Source organism: Bubalus kerabau, chromosome 7, assembly GCF_029407905.1.
Source record: "Bubalus kerabau isolate K-KA32 ecotype Philippines breed swamp buffalo chromosome 7, PCC_UOA_SB_1v2, whole genome shotgun sequence".
NCBI classification, from domain to species: Eukaryota; Metazoa; Chordata; class Mammalia; order Artiodactyla; family Bovidae; genus Bubalus; species Bubalus kerabau.
Window position 1 is genome coordinate 22,187,687 of NC_073630.1, and position 19,922 is coordinate 22,207,608.

Consider the following 19,922-nt stretch of genomic DNA (forward strand, 5'->3'; position numbering starts at 1 on the left):
TTGTTTATTGGTCTCCTGTTCCCACAATTGCCCCTTTGTATTCTCTTTTCAACCAGCAGCTGAATGATACTGTTAGAATTTAAGCCAAACCATAACAATGACTATCCAACTCTCTGAGAGTAAAGCCTAGCTGGTTTATAGTATCCTAAAAGCTTCCCTTGTGGCCCAGCTGGTAAAGAATCTGCCCACAATGTGGGAGACCTGGGTTTGATCCCTGGGTGGGGAAGATCCCCTGGAGAAGGGAAAGGCTACCCACCCTAGTATTCTGGCCTGGAGAATTCCATGGACTGTATAGTCCATGTAGTCGCAAAGAGTCAGACACGACTTAGTGACTAAACCACCACCATTATGAGTTTTGGTTAAAAATAATTATTTTCATCAGTAAAGATTTTCCTGACCACCTTACTTAAAGCTGAAGTTTCCTCCTTTACTCTCAGGATTCCCCAGTTCCTTTCATTATTTCTACCACAGCAGCAATTATCTCCTACGGAATACACATTTTATTTATTTGTTTATTATATGTTTCTTTTATCAGGGATGTTTGTTTTTTATGGATGTTTCCACAGTGACTATAAAAGTGGCCCTTAATAGTCACTTAGATGATAAGAAGAACATCTTCAAATAGTGTAAACTGTACCACTTATAAGAGGGCTTCCTTGCTGGCTCAGTGGTAAAGAATCCACCTGCCAAGGCAGGAGATGTGTTTAATCCCTGAGTCAGGAAGATCCCTGGAGGAAGGGAATGGCAACCCACTCCAGTATTATTGCCTGGAGAATTCCATGCCTGGCGGGTTACAGTACATGGGGCCTCAAAGAGTTGGACACGATTGAATGATTAAACAACAACAACTACTTATAAGATCAGCTTTGCTCTGGTTCACTATCAATATTTGGGAAACAGATATGAGGAACCTTAGGACTCATAAATAAAAAGAGGGAAAAAGAATTCTGAAGAAACTGTGACTATCCAAAGAAGTGAAGTACCCTTGCTTCATTGGTTTTGTGGCTCCATGGGACAGTCCATTGACTCATTTCTCTCCCAGGCCCAGCAGATGTCATTCTAGAATATTTAGAAGCAAATACTTAAGAAAGAGGAAACAATTTTAAAGACTGGTTTATGAGCAATTAGCCAACAGCATTTCCTAAATTCATTAAGGGTCTGACAACACTGTCCATATTTCCAAATCACAATGATATTTCCTGTAAAACACACATCTAGCATTAAAAAGCATTAATAATAATGCTACCAATTTCATTCATATTTTCAACTTTGATTTAAAATAACAGGTTTACTTGCCTCCAGACTAACTTCTCTAAACCTACTCTGGCTTTAGTTAGGCCCTGGATTAATGAGGCCGTTCTAATTTTTCAAACATGGACTAGGATTAGAATTCTCGTAGTATGACCAAAGAAATGGCTTGGGCAAAAGAGATGAAGTAGAACTTTCCTTCTTGCGATTCTGAAGTGAGGAGATGCATGGCACTGAAGACCTTCAGCTCTGGTTGTGTGGCGTCTTAAACTGACCCCGATGGATCTGTGACAATGCACACTGGTGTCCACCGTTTGCTTCCAACCGTCATGGATGCTTTCAGGCTTGCTTCCCTGGGGTGGTGGAAGGAATAATGAGGTAGAAGTGAAAAACAAAACTTCTAGGTAATAAATAGCCTCGGTGAACAATAACATGGATGAATCTACCCAAGACTGTCTCTCAGAGGCTGAAATGAGTCACTTCACATTTAAAGATACTGCAACAACAAATTCAGATGCACAGAGGACTCATTTTCCTAACAATGCTGTCAGGTCCTATGTTTCACTGGAGAAGTCGAATCACAAAAATTAGAAAGCACCTCCTGGTCGGTACCCTAAAGAGGCATACGAAATTGCCCGTTCTATTATTTTCAGAGGAAAAACATCTTACTGCACTGAGCCAAGCAGATGGTGGAAAAGGATACCTTAAGGAATCCAAACCATTAAGGTAGGAGCAGCTTGGAAACCAGACCGAATCCCTGTGACATCAAGAGTTCCTCAGACCTGGAAGACTCCACGAGACATGGCATTTTTTACTCTCCCTGAGAAATCTGATGTTTATAAGGACAGTCTCAGTCTTGGTCTTTTCTGTTAAAAATGAATCAATGACTCAAAATCAAATAGTTTTTTTTAACTAGAAGAATTCTTTACACCCCCTGTCCATCTTTATGGCCAATGACAAAATATATAAGAACTGAAAGTACCAATTATTAATACCTTAAAATTGTTTCTCCTCACAAGAATTATTTTTTGGTTTGGGCTGTGTAGCATGAGCATTGGTCCACTCACATTTTCCTTAGCTGCTTACATGGCCATGTGCATATAATATCCCCCTTTTTTTAAAACTAAACTTATTGCTGCTTTTCATTTCATCCCCTCTGTGCTTCATCAGCCTTTCTGGGTACCATGCAGTGGAGTTCAGAGATCAGCATAAAAAAAATACCTCGGTTAAGAACATCTGAAGAGTTTTGCAAGGCTGTGTAAATATACAGAAACAAACTCACCTATATCAAAAGCGTGAAGAACTCCTGAACAGTAATTCAAGGTCAGTGATTTGCTTTTATCCCTTTCCAGCACTTTGCATAGCTGGCAGCTCTCCATTCTTTGGGGAGTACAGGGAAGACAGAGTCCACAAGACTTCACAGTCTCAGCCAGAATTTCCATAATCACATCAACAGATGGAATAATAATCACCACCAAAGTCACTGCACAATCTTTCTAATGCAAGGAAACTTCCTCCTGCTTCATTTCAAAACCATTTCCACTGGCAATTTAGACACTCGGTATTCTTATTTTCTGGAAATGTTGCCAAGTTAATGTGATTCTAAAATAACTGATGAGTCCAAGCCCTGCATTTGAATTCAATGCTCTGGAGGGAGCCACTGAATGCGTGTAGGGAGCTTGAGCAAAGGCAAGGCTCTCTTCAGTGCTACCTGGAACCCTGTGATGTTCTTGGCCCCTAGAAGCGATGAAGGCAAGGCCAGTCACACTCAACACTATCTCTAGGCCACCTGGGCCCTGTCTCCACAGCTGCAGTTTCAATCAGTTTCAAACTGTGCTTGATGGTGTCCTTCCCCAGCCTCTAGGTAGTACGTTCTCTCTATGGTCTTGATTATCCCAAAGGGAAAAGCCAGTTACATGGACTACATTGTCAAGTATATCATACCAATAAAATTAGATTCACACTTTCTAGAATCTGGTCTGCTATTGTCCTTAATGTTTACTGCTAGACAACAGCTCTGAATCTTCCCAAGAAGTGCCATATGAACAGCCTGACAAATTTAAGTTAATCATTAAAGAAACCTGAAAAGTATGTCTATTGTGTACATTTTAAAATTAGTTGAAATTTAAGGTTTTATTGATACATGCACTGTCTGAGAGCATTTAGAAACAGACATTGGTTTCTCAAAATAATTATTCTAATTATTCATCTATGAGAGAATCTTTTATTAATATAATGTCCAGGTCACATGCATGGACAATCTGAATAATCATGAAAGTATAATACTAATATGAATCTCTCTTCCACTCTTTTTTTTAAATTTTATTTTATTTAACTTTACAATATTGTATTGGTTTTGCCATATATCAAAATGAATCTACCACAGGTATACATGCGTTCCCCATCCTGAACCCTCCTCCCTCCTTCCTCCCCATACCATCCCTCTGGGTCGTCCCAGTGCACCAGCCCCAAGCATCCAGTATCGTGCATCGAACCTGGACTGGCGACTCTTAAGACTTCGTAAAGTGTCACAGGAATTACTACATATGTTTATATTACATAATCTCCTAAAAGGATAATGAAAACAGGGGAGAAAGGATCTATTATTTAAGCAGAAAATTTTGTTGAGATCTACTGATATATGTCAAGCATTATAAAAGACTTTAAGAAGAATACAAAGAATCTTTTTTTCTCTTTGTACATTCTACCTCCTTGAAGTTTATGTCATTTTAGATAGGATCAGCTGTAGTCTAATTGGAAGTCTCTGAAATCTATGTTTATAATAGCAACCTCTCTTCTAAGCTTTACACCAACATTAACAACTATACTAGTTGGCATCTGTTTTTTATAGGGAAGGGGGGTGGTTTAAAGTTGCTAGAAAAAATGCATGATGCCCAGTTAAATTTGTTCCAAACTTACGGGACAAATTCATACTTTAAAAAAAAAAAAAAAGGCTAATTGTTTATCTGAAGTTCAAAGTGAGCTAGGCTTCCTGAACTATAATTTGCTAATTCTGGCAACCCTGGGGTGGAAGCTGGGATCAGTTTTTATTCTTTCATGTTTTGATCTTTGCATTTTCCCATCTCCTATAACTTGGAGCAATAATCAAGCCCTAAGCATTTCCTTGTCTCAAGGATTTTTGCAGGATATACTTTCCTTGTTGAAACTCTATGAAAAGATTATCCATGATGTGTAAAGAGAAGAGGCGAGAGAAAGAAGATGGAGAAGGCAGAAGAGTGACTTGAGGGAGACATTTCCCTTAGATGACAGAGATCAGAGATGGCAGGTCTTGCATTTATAAGGAGCCAGCACAGTGTTCGCGAGCACTTGTCTTAAAAGGATGATAAGGTAAGACGTTGAAGAGGATGATGTAGAAGAAAGGTGTGTCTAGAGGGTAGCACACATGATTGCAAAGTTCCTGGCCCCACTATCCAGTCACATGGGTCAGCAGTGAGTGGCCTAGAAGCAGTGAAAATATTACACCTGCAGGTTCTATGTGCACAAAATGATGGGTGCTTTGATGACAACAAGTGTCAGCTGCTGACACTTGTTTTTTTTTTTTTTTTATGCTTTGGCATCAAATAATATCAAGAATTTTCACACCAGGGGATTATAAGTAAATTTCCTCCTACACACCAGAACTATGGGCACTTAGAGTCTAATGCAATTTGATTTAAAGGGAATAATGAAAATCAGGTATTCCATATTACATTTATGGTATCAAGTTCAGACATTTTTGTGGTAGACACCGATGGCTACTCACCCCAAATCATTTATTTTCCCAAATGTATCCTTGTTGGCAGATTGCCTTCTGCTCTAAGAGCTGAACATACTAGAAATTGCTATCCCAGCTTCCTTATAAACGATGAGTATATGACCCAGTTCAGGCCACTAGGACCTAGAGAGCTTCTTCTCTGATTAAAACAAAACAAATAAGTCATGCAAAAAAACAAAAATAAAAACAAAAACCTATCATAAGGGAAGGGAAAGACGCTCATAGGTACGATGATATCATTGAGTCATTTGTTAGTCAACTCTGTAATGGCCGTGTTTCAGACCCTTTTTGTTTTATGAGACAATAATATTTTTAGACATGTTTAGATGGTTTTTCCATTATTTGCATCTAAAAGAACTCCCAAAGGATACACCACTACTGTTATAGATTGGGTAAATGCAGTTTAGGTGCATAAAGCTTATTAGGGACCAAAAACTAAACAGGAAAGATTAAGCAGCAGAAACAGGCAGAGGAAAAAGTTGAACTGGCAAGGAGCTCCGAAGAAAGTATTACCAGTCACAAGATCGTGCCCAGGTCACAAAGGCCAGAGCTTTACATTCCTGCATCTCTTGGAAACTGGGTGCAAGCTACTCCAGGAGGGATGTAACCTCAAGCAAGGGAGTTCTGTGAAGCTAAGGCAAATCTGATAGTGAAGACAGGTGGATGCTGACTTCCAACCAGGTGCCCTGCTGCTAACCATCAAGCCTTTCCTTGAAGGGTGATCTGGATATCTTCATTTCCTCAACAGCTATATGCACACATCTATATATACGTGTGGCTTCCCTGGTGGCTCAGAGGATAAAGCATCTGCCTGCAATGCAGGAGACCCGGGTTTGATCCCTGGGTTGGGAAGATCCCTGTAGAAGGAAATGCCAAACCACTCCAGTATTCTTGCCTGGAGAATCCCATGGACAGAGGAGGCTGGTGGGCTATAGTCCACGGGGTTGCAAAGAGTCGGACACAACTGAGCGACTTCACACTCACACACACATATATATATGAACACAGAAGTACATACATACATGTATATGTGTATGTGTGTAGATATATATATGTATATGTATATATAAAAACTGTTAAATCAATCTGTATTCTAACACCTCAAATTCAATGTCATCAAAATTAAAGATGACTCTACTCCCATGTCAATAAGCTAGGGCTGACATCTCAAATTGTCTTTAATATATCTTAACTCCCCTCCTCCATCCAGTTAATGCATAAGCCTAATAAGTGGTGTCTTGCTTTGCGCTGTCCCCCCACCATTCTCATTAATGTTAGTGAAATTCAAGTCTCACTGTGCTTCAACTAAGGCTAAAGTCATTTTTTTTTTCTCCAAACCCTTACAGTTCTCCAAAATAATACTACCGACTTGTTTTTCCTAAAGCCAAGTTCTGATCATCTTGTTGCTCCTCATAAAAGCTTTGACAGCTCTCCTTTAACTATCAAATTTTTTAAATTTCTTGTTTTCCATTCCAGTCTTTTTAGGGTCCTCCCTTTAACTTATCATTTAAGAAAAAAACAGTGAGTTGACTAGTGATCCCAACATGATGCATTCTATTTCTAACATTTCTGCCTTTCTTTTATTGATGCCATTTTAGAAATCTTTTCTTTAACCTGCAGTTATGCCTTCTCGAATTTTATCAGAGGGCAACCTGACTCATCAGATCCACTGGGCAGTTTACCACACCGAGACTTACCAGCTGAATGTCAGTCCTAATCTTGGTATATGAAATATTCTGCCTTTTATTATGTTTGTGGGGCTTACAAACAAGCAAATAAGTATCTGCTTAAGGCACCAGAAAAATCAGGACACAGCATATTGAGTTTGCACAGCCCCATGATCTACACATCTGTTCTGCATTTAGGCCAAAAGAGTCCTAGCACCAGCATACACTACTCCTATACCACTATAAATCTGGAGCTCAGCTTAGCAACTTCTTCCTGACACAGGCTTCAAATATATACCATGTGCTTCTCACTTCATGTCTTGAGTTTTCCTGTTATAGACATGAGATGCTGTGGAAACTACTCTTTGCCCACACGCAGATCTCATGGGGCAGACTTGAAGCAATGGAAGAAGACAGGCAAAGCTGTAGACTCAGCACAGACCTGACAAGTTGCACTTCCCTCGCCAAGGCTGATTCAACTCCTGCTTCCGTTGAATGTTCAACCTGCGGGCAGTGTATATCAACATTAGGCCCTCAACAAGGCTTCGTTCCTCAGGGAGGCTGGTTAGCCGCTTGGCGGCAGGTCAACTATCTCCACTTCGGGAGGAGCAGCAGAGCATTCCTACTGAATGTTGACTTCCAGTCCCCATCTGCAGTGTGCCTCACTGCACCATCGTTCAAGTGCTAACAGAATGCCTACTCTGTGAAAACAGTATCCTACACGCCATCTTTGACCAATGTACTAATTCTAAAGTGAAGGACATACAAACATGGGCTCCTGACTATAACATCAACTTACTTATTGGGCTTCCCGGGTGTCTCAGACTGTAAATAATCTCTCTGCAATGCAGGAGACCTGGGTTTGATCCCTGGGTTGGGAAGATCCCCTGAAGGAGGAAATGGCTTCCACTCCAGTATTTTGGCCTGGAGAATTCCATGGACAGAGGAGCTTGGCAGGCTACAGTCCATGGGGTCACAAAGAGTGGGACAAAACTGAGCAATTAATGCTTTCACTTACCTATCATGAACCCCATAATCCAGCAATAGCCAGCCCGATCAAAGGTGGAAAGGTCTTCTGAGGGCTCAGCTGAGGTCCAAGTTGAGGCCAGCACTCTGTGGGGCTGGGGGAGGTTTTCTTTGGGTGCACAATCCTGTACTAAAGGGAGGAGGACAAGGAAACACAATATAGGTTACACTAAATTCAAGATTGCAGGTATCATCTGGCTTCTTTTTAAACAAAGAAAAGAGTTACTTTCCTGGGGGTAGGGTGTGGGGAGGGTAACCAAGCCTGACTTGATTGCTACACAGCAAAGACTGGGAGGAATATTTTGAATGCAGGGAATTAACCATGGTGTCTTTTGGGACTCCTATGTCAAATGTAATTGAGGAAATGTAACAACCACACCCTTATAAGGGCAACTATAGGCTCAAACCTCTTGGGAATGAAGATCTGGATCATCCTACTGGGTTAGCAGTGCAGGTGAGCGAGAGTTAGCTGAGAGCGAGAGAAATCTCACATGGGAGATCGTGAAGGGAGGCGAGGAGTACCACTTCTAGACTGGAACCAATTGTAGCAGTGGTTCTGGAGCCTGCCTTGCCAATCCCTTTTAAGGTTTTCTGGAAAGTTAAAATGTTTGACCACCCTGATGAATCAGACTTGTACTTCTATATGAGGAAGAAATGAGAGGAGTATCTTAGATGAGACAAGGATGTTGTTAGACATGAATGGATCTGAAAAGGAGTTCCTTGTTTATATGACACCCCAGATTCATGTGCTGGCTTTGCCCTAGGGTCAGAGTAGGCCTCAGTAACAGCTTACACGATTCCAGTGTAAGCTGCCAGATTACTTCTGGCCCACTAGCACCTCCACAGACCTATACCCTGTCTTACAGACAGCTCCTAATTACACCTATTTGCTCACATCCAGGGTTGAATGGTTCCTGGCTCCCTCCATGTTTCCCTAATACTACTGTGGCATGAGATGGCTCAGCACCCACTTGGCATCCATACATATGCACACATATGCAAACAGAAGTTGCGTATGCAACCCAGAAGTTTGGGAAGTAGATGCTTCATGGGGAAATATGTATCAGTGGAAGTTGGGACTCAACAGATAGATTTTTCTCCCTTCCTCCTCGACCATCATGGACTATTTGCAATTGCAGTGACTATATATGGTCTCTAAGAAAACATTCTGAATGACAGTGCAATCAGATCACCAGGAAACTGTGGTCTAGTAGGCAATGATGTCTTATATTTGTTCTTCTGCCTCAACTTCTGCACTCCCCAAAAGAGCATGAGTGCAGAAGTGTTTGCTTTTGTCTATAATTTCAAGGGAAGCTGGGCTAGTACACAGGTATATAAAAACAATAAGAATTTTCATTTTAATGATTTCATAGTTGACATATATATACTATATATATAATTATATATGCTGCTACTGCTAAGTCACTTCAGTCGTGTCCGACTCTGTGCGACCCCATAGACAGCAGCCCATCAGGCTCCGCCGTCCCTGGGAGTCTCCAGGCAAGAACACTGGAGTGGGTTGCCATTTCCTTCTCAAACGCATGAGAGTGAAAAGTGAAAATGAAATCGCTCAGTCGTGTCTGACTCTTCGCAACCCCATGAACTGCAGCCTATCAGGCTCCTCCATCCATGGGATTTTCCAGGCAAGAGTACAGGAGTGGGTTGCCATTCCTTTCTCTGACATAATTATATATAAATATATTACATTTATATATAAATTAAAAAGACAATTTAAGAAACTAAGGAGAGAATTATATTATATATATAATGTTTATATATAAATATAACATAATTATATATAAATATGCTATATATATTAACTTATTTTATTTATATATATATATAAAATTCTCTCCTTAGTTTCTTAAATTATCTTTTTAATTTTTGGCCATACTGCCCAGCATGTGGGATGTTAATTCCTAGACCAAGGATAGAACCAATGCCCCCTGCAGTAGGAGCATGGAGACTTAACCACTGGACAGCCATGGGAGTTCCTATATATGGTTTTTAATTGGTGGTGTCATCATAGAAAAAGTGAAATTTATTTGGATTTCCTTCAGTTACTTTGTGCCTTTGTATTTTATTTTGGATAAGATTGGGCCTTATAACTTTTTCATAACTAATGATATGTAATGGTCTTAATCAGACTTCATTATTTCAATTTACTTGGCATCTTCTTAACTAGGCTAATTTGTGAGAAAAGATGTGTATCTTGTTGTCATCTTCTTTGTATCCCTCACTGAGGCTACCTTAATACTGTTAAAATTATAGGTACTTAAAATATATGTCTAAACTCCCCTTCCTCTGGGACGCTCTGAGATAATGAGTCATGGAGCAAAGGAGGAACAAAGAATAAATGAATAAATCTTAGGTAAACATGAGCCTGGGAAACAAAGGCTAGTGCTTATGACCAAATTCCGAGGAACAGGTGCTCACTGGAGCAATCAAAGAAAGTATAGTACTATTCAAAAAAAAAAAAAGTAATCAAAAACAGATAACTAGGGAAATAGAGAATTTGGAAGACGAGACTTAAATATTAAGCAGGTGCAAAAGAAACTAGGGGTGAGGAGTGTTTACTGCCAAAGAGAAGAGGAAGGGACTAATCGCATTTTTAAAATGTACTTCTTGTTTGGCAGTGCCCACTCTTAGTTGCAACATGCAGGATCTAGTTCCCCCATCAGGGAGCAAACCAGTGTCGCCTGCATTGGGAGCTCAAAGCCTTAGGTGTTGAGCCACCAGGAAAGCTCCCTAACCATGTTTTTAAAGAATGGAAGATCCAATTTTCTTTTCTCTGAGAACTTATACTCCCATTGGGAAAAACAAGAAATAAACATGAGAAGTAGTTGAGCGAGGCGGAAGACCAATGAAGTGCACAAATAACTGATTATGTAGAAGCGCTTCTGGATTTCAGAGATGGTAAAACTTAATGACTGTTAAGTGCTGAAAGGAATTTGCACTGAATGATAATTATGCTTCACCTTAGGGAAATAAATACATCTTGGTAGACCCAGATATTCTACTCAGATGAACTTATCTAACAGAAATACATAATTATGTTCATCAAAAACATGTACAAAAATGCTTTTAGAAGGACTACATATAATCACCCTGGAAAAACCATAAATACCATCTCTAGTAGAATGAAAGAATGAAAATTAATTGTGGTATATTCATTCAATGGAATACTGTAAAGCAACTAAATAAACAACAACTATAAGCAATCCAATTACTATGAAGTTCAAAACCAGGCAAAAGTAATCTAGAGTGTCAGTAGTCAGGAAAATGGTTATCCCTGGGGATGGAAGATACTAGTAGGGGATATGAAGAGCACTTTTAGAGGCAGATAATGTTTTTATCAGATAAAGGGGCTATATTCACTTTGTGAAAATGTATCAAGATGTATATTTATCATTTTACTGGCATATCTTATAGATTCAGATTTTCTAATCTATAAAAATCCATATATCACCAACTGTATAAAGATCTTGATCAATTTTGGCATCCCAACAGCTTTCTTATGCCCACCTCAAATTTCCCCCATTAGGTTATCACCAATCTGACTTCTGTCATCATATATGAGTTCAACCTGTTTCTGATTTTCATACAGTAAATAATAAACTACATATTCTTCTGTATCTTGATTCTTTTTCTCCATACCATGTTTGTGAGATTTAATATTATTGTTGTTCACTGCCATTCTCTTGTTGCTAGATATTTTAATTATTATATGCAATTTTAATTATGACAAATAAAGCAGATATATGTATGTGTGTATATATATATTCCTTTTGTGGATATTAAGAACTTTTTTCTTAGCTATATATAAGAAAGTAAACTTTCTGGGTTAAATGGTATATGTATGTACAGGTTAACTATGTATTTGAAACAGTTTTTTTTTAATGGTTGTACCAACTATAGTACTATCACCAGTAATATATATGAGTTCCAGCTGACCACACACTTGCCACTCTGCATGTGATCAGTCTATGTAGTTTTAGCCTTTGGGGTGATTATAAAGATATCACCTTGTGGATTTAATTTGCATTTCCATGATGAATAATCATGTTGAACAATTTTTCATATGCTTATTTGACCAATTAGATACCATACTTTGTGAACTTTTTCCAAGTCTTGTCTATTTTTTAATTTTAGTTGTGTTTTCTTATTTATGTTTTTTTAAAATTTCTAGATGTGACTCCATTGTCAAATAATTCATTGCAGATGTCTTCTGCTCCTGGTCTGCAACTTTGTCTTTTAATCTCTTTAAGGTACCTTTTAAAGACAGAATTTTTGATTTTAATAATGCCAATTTTACCCATAAACAGCTAATACTTTTGTAATCTGTCTAAAACATCTCTCTCAACTCCACGGTCAGGAAGACAGACTCTTCTTCTTTCTTTCGGAGGGTGTTTTCTTCTTTCTTATTGAAGTCTATCATTTATCCCAAATATATATTTTTCCCATACAGTAGAGACAGGGGAACAGAGAACTTCATAGGTCATATTGTTTGGTATCTTTCATTGAAAGTGAAAGTAAAAGTCACTCAGTCGTGTCTGACCCTTTGCGACCCCCATGGACTATAGAGTCCATGGAATTCTCCAGATCAGAATACTGGAGTGGGTAGCCATTCCCTTCTCCAGGGGATCTTCCCAACCCAGAGATCGAACCCAAATCTCCCTCATTGCAGGCAGATTCTTTACCAGCTGAGCCACCATTAGTTTTCAGAAATTTTGACCAAGAAAATTTTCAAACGCTGACTGTCTCATATTCTCTTTCATATCATACATTGGATATTTACTATATTCCATATATTTTTTATACTTTCTGTACAATCTATCATTTATTTCATCTCTGTGGATCAATCTGGATACTATTGGTCTATTTTCTGGTTTACTAATCCTCCTTTCTGCTATGTTTAGTCTGATATTAAATGAATCTGCAATTCAGTATTTAATATTAGGTACAGAATTCCCATTTGTCAATTTTTTTAATGCATTCGAGGTCTCTGCTGAAATTCTACATACTACTCTAAATTTTGAATATATTAACCATAATTATTTTAAATTCCCTGTCTGATAAAGCTAACATCTGTACAGCCCTGTAGTTCATTTATATTGTCTGTTGCTTTTCTCATGATTTTTGCTTACTGTGTTCTTGTGTATTTTTAACACGTTTCATAACATGTTATTTCAAGCCAGAGGATTAAAAATTAAAGAATGTCACAGTGTTGTTGTCTTAATCTAAAAGGGTTAACATTTTCTTTTTCTTTTGGATTTATTTAGATATACTTTTGCTTTGTTTTGGTAGGCAGGCAGAATACCAGCATGTCATCTTAATATCTCTGCTCTTCTTCTTTCTGGATTGTAGCTCCTCAAATCCTGCTTGCTTGTGCTCCATTGCCTTCAGATTGTCACCTTTTATAGTCTAGCCTGCTCTTAGCCATAGATAGATCGTAAATCCAGCACTAGTTATTCTCTTAATTCTAGAGCTAGAAACTCTGTTAACAGATGTTTGGTATTTTCAGGATAAGAAAGGAAACAGTGAAGAGCCTTCTGGAGCAGAATCATAGTCTGAGCATAAGCCCAATGTTAGAATGGGTGCATTTTTTGATGAAGATGTTATCAATTGAAATAGAAAGTTTGTGTTAGGTGGCTGTAAGGAAACAAAAATGCCTGAATGGAACTAGATAATCAAGAATTTATTTCAGAGCTGGTAGGGGGCTATTAAATCTTTTTAAGCAAAGGTGCAAAAGAATGAGTTGGGAAAGTTTAGTCTATCAAAAGAGTCTATTGCCTCTTACAAAAGTAAAAACATCTTGATTTTATGTAAAGGAGATGTCAGAACAGTATAAACCTATATAATCAAAGTGATCTGACTTCTTGAAGAATAAACTTCTAAAGATACTGTTTAAACCACTTTCATGTAGCATGTAGTGTATTTTGATTATCCATTTATCCATCGATGCACACTTGGATTGCTTCCATCTTTGAGCTATTGTGAGTAATGCTACTGTGAACATGAATGTACATATATGTTTGAGTCTCAGTTCAATTTATTTTGTAAAATAATTTTTGATAAGTGACAAGTAGGTTATATCCCCCCCTCAAATTAAACTCACATTGCAATCACTGACATATCTAGGTTTTATTTTCATTTCACTACACTCGCTGATGTTCATCCTTACCATGGCATCCTTATAAAAAATCTAAATGCTGACCATAATAATGTAATATTACTATATGTAGTTACAATGCTACATTTTCTTTCCCTTTTAAACTACTTCATTTTTCTCCTATAGCAATTCTGCTTTGAGTTTTAAATTTTTATTTTATGTACCATTTTTCTATGACTCATGCCTGAAAAATTCCATGGACAGAGGAGCCTTGTGGGCTACAATCCACAGGGTCGCTAAGAGTTGGCCATGACTGAGCAACTGAGCATACTTCCTTTGAAAAAACAACTAATCACTGGCTAAGTGATTAAGAGCATATAGTGTGACTGGAATTTCAGAAACATTCCTGCACTATCATAAAGAATATCCTAGGAAAATGACAATGGATCAGAGAGAGGATGGTCAGGTCTGGGAGACCAGTCTGCTCTGAAAGGGGAGCACAGGTAATCAGTTGCGTTATGGACAGTCAGAAAGTCATTTTCAGGGAACACTGGATTTAGGCAAAGCTCTAAAGATTTAAACCGAGCAAGACATCAGAGAGGTCTTCAGCAGAATGTCATCTACACAAAAGGACATTTGGGCGGGTCCAATAGCACTTGGCCCAAGGAAAATGCTTTGGTCTCTAGAAACACTGGAGAATAAGGCAAGAAACTAGCCCCGTGGAATGGGTACTGGAAAGGAACCCATCAAGAAATTGGGAATGAGAGACCAGAGAGTGATGATTTGTTGTCTGTTTCCCTGTTGTATCATAAGTAAGTCACATGAGTGTAGGAAACAAAGTCTGAGCCAGACAATAGCAAAGCTAATGAAACTTAAATCTTTTTTACTTCCTTTCCTTAAAGCAGTATTGCTTGAAGATTGCAGAAGTAGTCTGTATCTCTAAGGGGCGTTAAAGTGACTTTGCAGTGAATGTTAAAAGACTTCAGAGACAACAATTCAAGCACATATGTTCCATTCCATGATGTTTGTCCAATCAGGTTTTTAAAGCTGTAGAATCCTAAGCTGAGATAGAATTTTTCATGCTCTCTCTTTGAGTTTGGGTCTCTGTGTAGTTGAAAAAAACTCTTAACTCCTATGTGACAAGAACATGCCCCTACTACTTTGTATATGTATTAAGAATATGTTAAGATTTAAGTAACAGCTGTAGTGACATTTTTGTAATATCTATATATTTATTCTCTCTATATTTTTTCTGTATAAAAAGAAAAAACTATGTAATTTATTATTTAACTCATCTATTTTAAAGGCTATGAACAGGTAGGATATTTAGAATTAGAAGCAGGAATTTAGGAGCAAAAAGTGGGAAAGTAAAGAACAGATTCAAGAAGTGGGAATGGATTGAAAACCTAATACGGGATCATTTAGATTTTAAAAATTATTTCATCATAAAAACAAGATTCTCTAAGGCATAAGATCCAGTATTGCTTTTAAATGAGAGAAAAACACAAGACTTGACACAAGTTACCAGGAAATTCTCAGTTGCCATAGGACATGCAATACAAAGGATACACTTAAAAACCAAGAAATTAGAAATGGCAATGCATGTTGACAAAAGAAGACAATTTTAGGTAGTTTAAAAACAATAGCAACCTCTGAGAGTTTGAATTTAGAATTGTGGTTTTATAAGGAATTCACTAGATTCTGTGGTAAAATTATGCTACTGAAGAAATACTTGGAAAACTTGAATGTTTTGCTTCAGTATTTTCTAAAGTTACATCTTATAATTGTCTAAGAAAAATGGGACTCACTTCTATAAGAATAAGCACTCTCTCAGGATCATGAAGTAAAATTTCTTCAGACTGGTAGAAGGCAATAAAGAAACTAGCTGAAGATAGATGGAGAGAAAACATCATAGATATTTGAACAATCTTAGAAGCTGCCTGGCAAAGCTGCTCTTACCTGGGAAAGACTATATTTTAAGCTTTCTACATATTCATATTGCAACTTTTTCCATCTCCTGTAAATTTCAGGGAAGATGTAAGAGAATTAAAAAGCAAAAAGTAATTCTGAAGAGGCCAATTAGCACCTTTACTTTTCTGCTTATATTAGAAATAATTAAGAGGAAATAAAAAGTTATACTGAGAACAATTCCAAGGCCTTTGATATCAAGTTCACAGAAAAGACAAGTTGAAACTTGAGGCAACAAGTTGAATCTTAATGTCCTAGGTAAAATCTTGACCTTAAGGAAAATTTCAGGTTGACTTCATGATACTCTGTTTGAGACTATAATTAAATTTAAAAAAGAAGGAACACAGGTGAAAATTGACATGAAAGATAATCTTGTGCACCCAAACCTCCACTCAAATTCTGTTTCGACATCAAATATAATGTTTCAGTGAACAAAGACTTTCATATATTTATACTGTTTAAGGGGCTTCCCTGGTGGCTCAGTGGTAACAAATCTGCCTGCAAGGCAGGAGCCACAGGAGACGTGGGTTTGATCCCTGGGTCAGGAAGAGCCCCTGGAGGAGGGCATGGCAACCCATTCAAGTATTCTTGCCTGGAGAATCCCATGGACTAAGGAGCCTGGTGGGCTACAGTCCATAGGGACACAAAGAGTTGGACACAACTGAAATGACTGAGTACACAAGCATACATAATACTTAAACTGAGGGGAAAGGCTGATTATTAATGCAATTAACCTCATTCCTAGCAAATCCTAACTATTTAGACTGTAAGGTCACCTTTTATAAAACAGGCCGAATCCCTTAGCTACATGGAGGATAATTAAAAGGCATTAAAACTAAAATTTTAGTTTACTAAATTTCAGGGATAAATGTCTGGAAAAAACAGAATAGCAATAGCATTTGGAAGAGCAATCTTGAATTATCAAATGTGTACAGTATAGAACCTATGATATACAGAAAACTTCTCACTGATTTGCTGGTAATTCTGCAGAGACACCACAGATTGGGAATTGTTCAGCTCTAATTCTTTCTAGCTACCTGTGGGAAACTGGGCGAGTTATTTAAGCATGTAGTCCTCTAATTCCTCATCAATAAAATGGGCTTAATCATACCCACTTGCACAATTTTGTTAGAATTTAATGAAATCACCTTGTAAATACTTACACAGTGAGAGCATAGAAAGTGTTCAGTAAATGGCAATTATTGTCTTACCACCAAGAATCTCATCATGCATCTGCACAAAAGCTTTTTAACAATAATGACACTAATATTTATATAGACTTCACCATTTCAGAAGGAATCTGGTATCTGTTACCTGATGGATTCCCAGATTCAACTCAGCACAGGCAGGATTTCACTGCAACATTTCCACCCCGTGGAGGCAGTCCTCTATCCAGAAACAAGGCTTCTCTAGAATAGTCCATCTCCCTCAAGAAAGATAAAATTCTCATTTTTAATTTGCTCTATCAGTTCAGTCAGTTCAGTTCAGTTGCTCAGTCGTGCCCAACTCTTTGCAACCCCATGAATCGCAGCACGCCAGGCCTCCCTGTCCGTCACCAACTCCCGGAGTTCACTCAGACTCACGTCCATCGAGTCAGTGATGCCATCCAGCCATCTCATCCTCTGTCATCCCATTTTCCTCCTGCCCCCAATCCCTCCCAGCATCAGAGTCTTTTCCAATGAGTCAACTCTTCACATGAGGTGGCCAAAGTACTGGAGCTTCAGCTTTAGCATCATTCCCTCCAAAGAACAACCAGGGCTGATCTCCTTCAGAATGGACTGGTTGGATCTCCTTGCAGTCCAAGGGACTCTCAGGAGTCTTCTCAAACACCACAGTTCAAAAACATCAATTCTTCGGCACTCAGCTTTCTTCACAGTCCAACTCTCACATCCATACATGACCACAGGAAAAAACCATAGCTTTGACTAGATGGACCTTGTTGGCAAAGTAATGTCTCTGCTTTTCAGTATGCTATCTAGATTAGTCATAACTTTTCTCCCAAGGAGTAAGCATCTTTTAATTTCATGGTTGCAGTCACCATCTGCAGTGATTTTAGAGCCCCAAAAAATAAAGTATGACACTGTTTCCACTGTTTCCCCATCTATTTCCCATGAAGTGATGGGACCAGATGCCATAACCCACCCATAAGAAGACTGGATTTTCACTGGTTCAAATGCTGTTCATATATTTTCATACAAGTCATATAGTATTAAAACTAAAATGTGCAAGAACACTTGCTTACAAATACTTCATAGTTATTTATGTTTTCCTGTCAACTTAGGAGTGATTTTTATATGTAACTCTTGATACATGCCCTCAACCTCATTACACAAGGTGAGATGACCCCCACCACACATACACACAATCAACTTTAATGCATTTTGTTTCTTCTTCCTAATCTAATTTCTTCCTTTCCTCAAACTTTTCCAACGTGCCTTCTGAAATTCTCATTTTGAGAGAATTGAGAATTCTCATTTCAGAAGGATTCAGAATACTGTATCCTTTTCATAAAGTATTCTCTGTGGTGCTGCCATATACAATTATGTTAAATTCTACTGAAAATTATTTTTGAAGGCTATCAGTTGGCTGTAGTATTACCACATCCTCATTATTTCTATACAGTTATTTGGTAGTTCTGTCTCTACTTTCATTTTTTATGTTGGAATTTGGCTAATAGTTTTGCTTTTCAGCCCGAACTCTATCAGCATCTGTAGTGCTCACTATGTCCTTTTTCATCCTTAAGGTTTGACATTCACAATTTGGTCATAATTACAGTTTTCATTTTCTTAGCAGTAATTCTACCATTCAGTCAATAGTTTGTAGATCATGACTTTGCTTTTCCAGAGTCATGATCTTTGCTTTTCCAAAGATAGTACCACTCTATAGCATCTGTCTTTTATGTTACATAGAACTTAGAATGTCAACTCCCTAATAGAGATAACACAATTGCCTCAACTTTGATTAGGACAGACCACTGGTATATCAAATTATGGCAGGGGTGAGCATGGTCAGAGTCATGTAGTGAACCTGAAGAGAGTGACTCTGGAAGAAAGACAACTCAAATGCTATCTGCTACAGGGTCACTTCTCTGCTTGAAACTTTTTTACATTTTTCTGTCTGTGGTCTTCAAGAAAAATCAAAATTTCTTAGAATAAAATCTAAGACACTTTGTGATCTCTACAGCCTTGTCACTTTCTCCACTACCTGCCTTTCCTTCTCTGCAACACTAGTTTCTTTTGGACAACTGAACACAATGAGGTTTCTCTTGCTTTGTGGTCTTTCCCTTGTTGATTCTTACTTGGAAGGGACTTTTGATCTCCCTTCTTTGGATTGCAAGTTTCTTCCCTTCCTTCCAATCATAATTCAGGCAGGGTCTTTTGAAAAGTGAAAGTGAAAGTTGCTCAGTCTGTCTGACTCTTTGTGACCCCATGGACTATAGTCCATGGAATTCTCCAGGCCAGCATACTGGAGTGGATAGTCTTTCCCTTTTCCAGGGGATCTTACCAACCCAGGATTGAACCCAGGTCTCCCACGTTGCAGACAGATTCTTTATCATCTGAGCCACAAGGGAAGCCCAAGAATACTGGAGTGGGTAGCCTATCCCTTCTCCAGTGGATCTTCCTGACCCAGGAATTGAACCAGGGTCTCCTCCATTCACAGGTGAATTCTTTACCAATTGAGCTATCAGGGAACCTTGGTGGGGGATCTTTTGAAAGTTTTTAATAAATACCTCTTCCCCTACCTCCTCTCTGGCAGAAGTAACCTGCCCCTGGTACCCTCAGCACTTTATGCAACCTTATATCATATCCCACAATATTATAGCTTCTGATTTCTTTTCTCTCTTGTACTGTATCTTTCTTTCTACTCAAAGAGGTGGGGCTTTTGTTTTTGTAGTTCTCTCTGTAGCATCTGTATCTAGCAAAGTACCCAGTATCTATTATATGCTCAGTAAATGTTTGTTGAAAGGAAGGGAATGGAATGAGTCATGACAGGCTCATCATCAATCAATGGAAATTGCTACTATCTGGTATAATTTTATATGAATTGGAATTAGGAAACTATAATATTAGCATAACAGACAGCTATGTAAATGTGATCCTTCTTAAACTGTTCACAGAGTATATAA

General features: G+C 38.3%; 1 long non-coding RNA gene across 1 annotated transcript in view; it reads right to left on the bottom strand.

Moving 5' to 3' along the window:
• Positions 1-639: 639 nt before the first annotated feature.
• Positions 640-19,922, bottom strand: part of LOC129657164 (uncharacterized) — a 71,371-nt gene continuing 52,088 nt past the window's right edge. Inside the window, exons 2-3 of the long non-coding RNA XR_008716568.1 lie at positions 7,709-7,846; positions 640-1,601 (exon numbers count right to left, since the gene is read on the bottom strand). This is a non-coding gene — a long non-coding RNA (uncharacterized LOC129657164). The remainder of the gene's footprint in view (positions 1,602-7,708; positions 7,847-19,922) is intronic.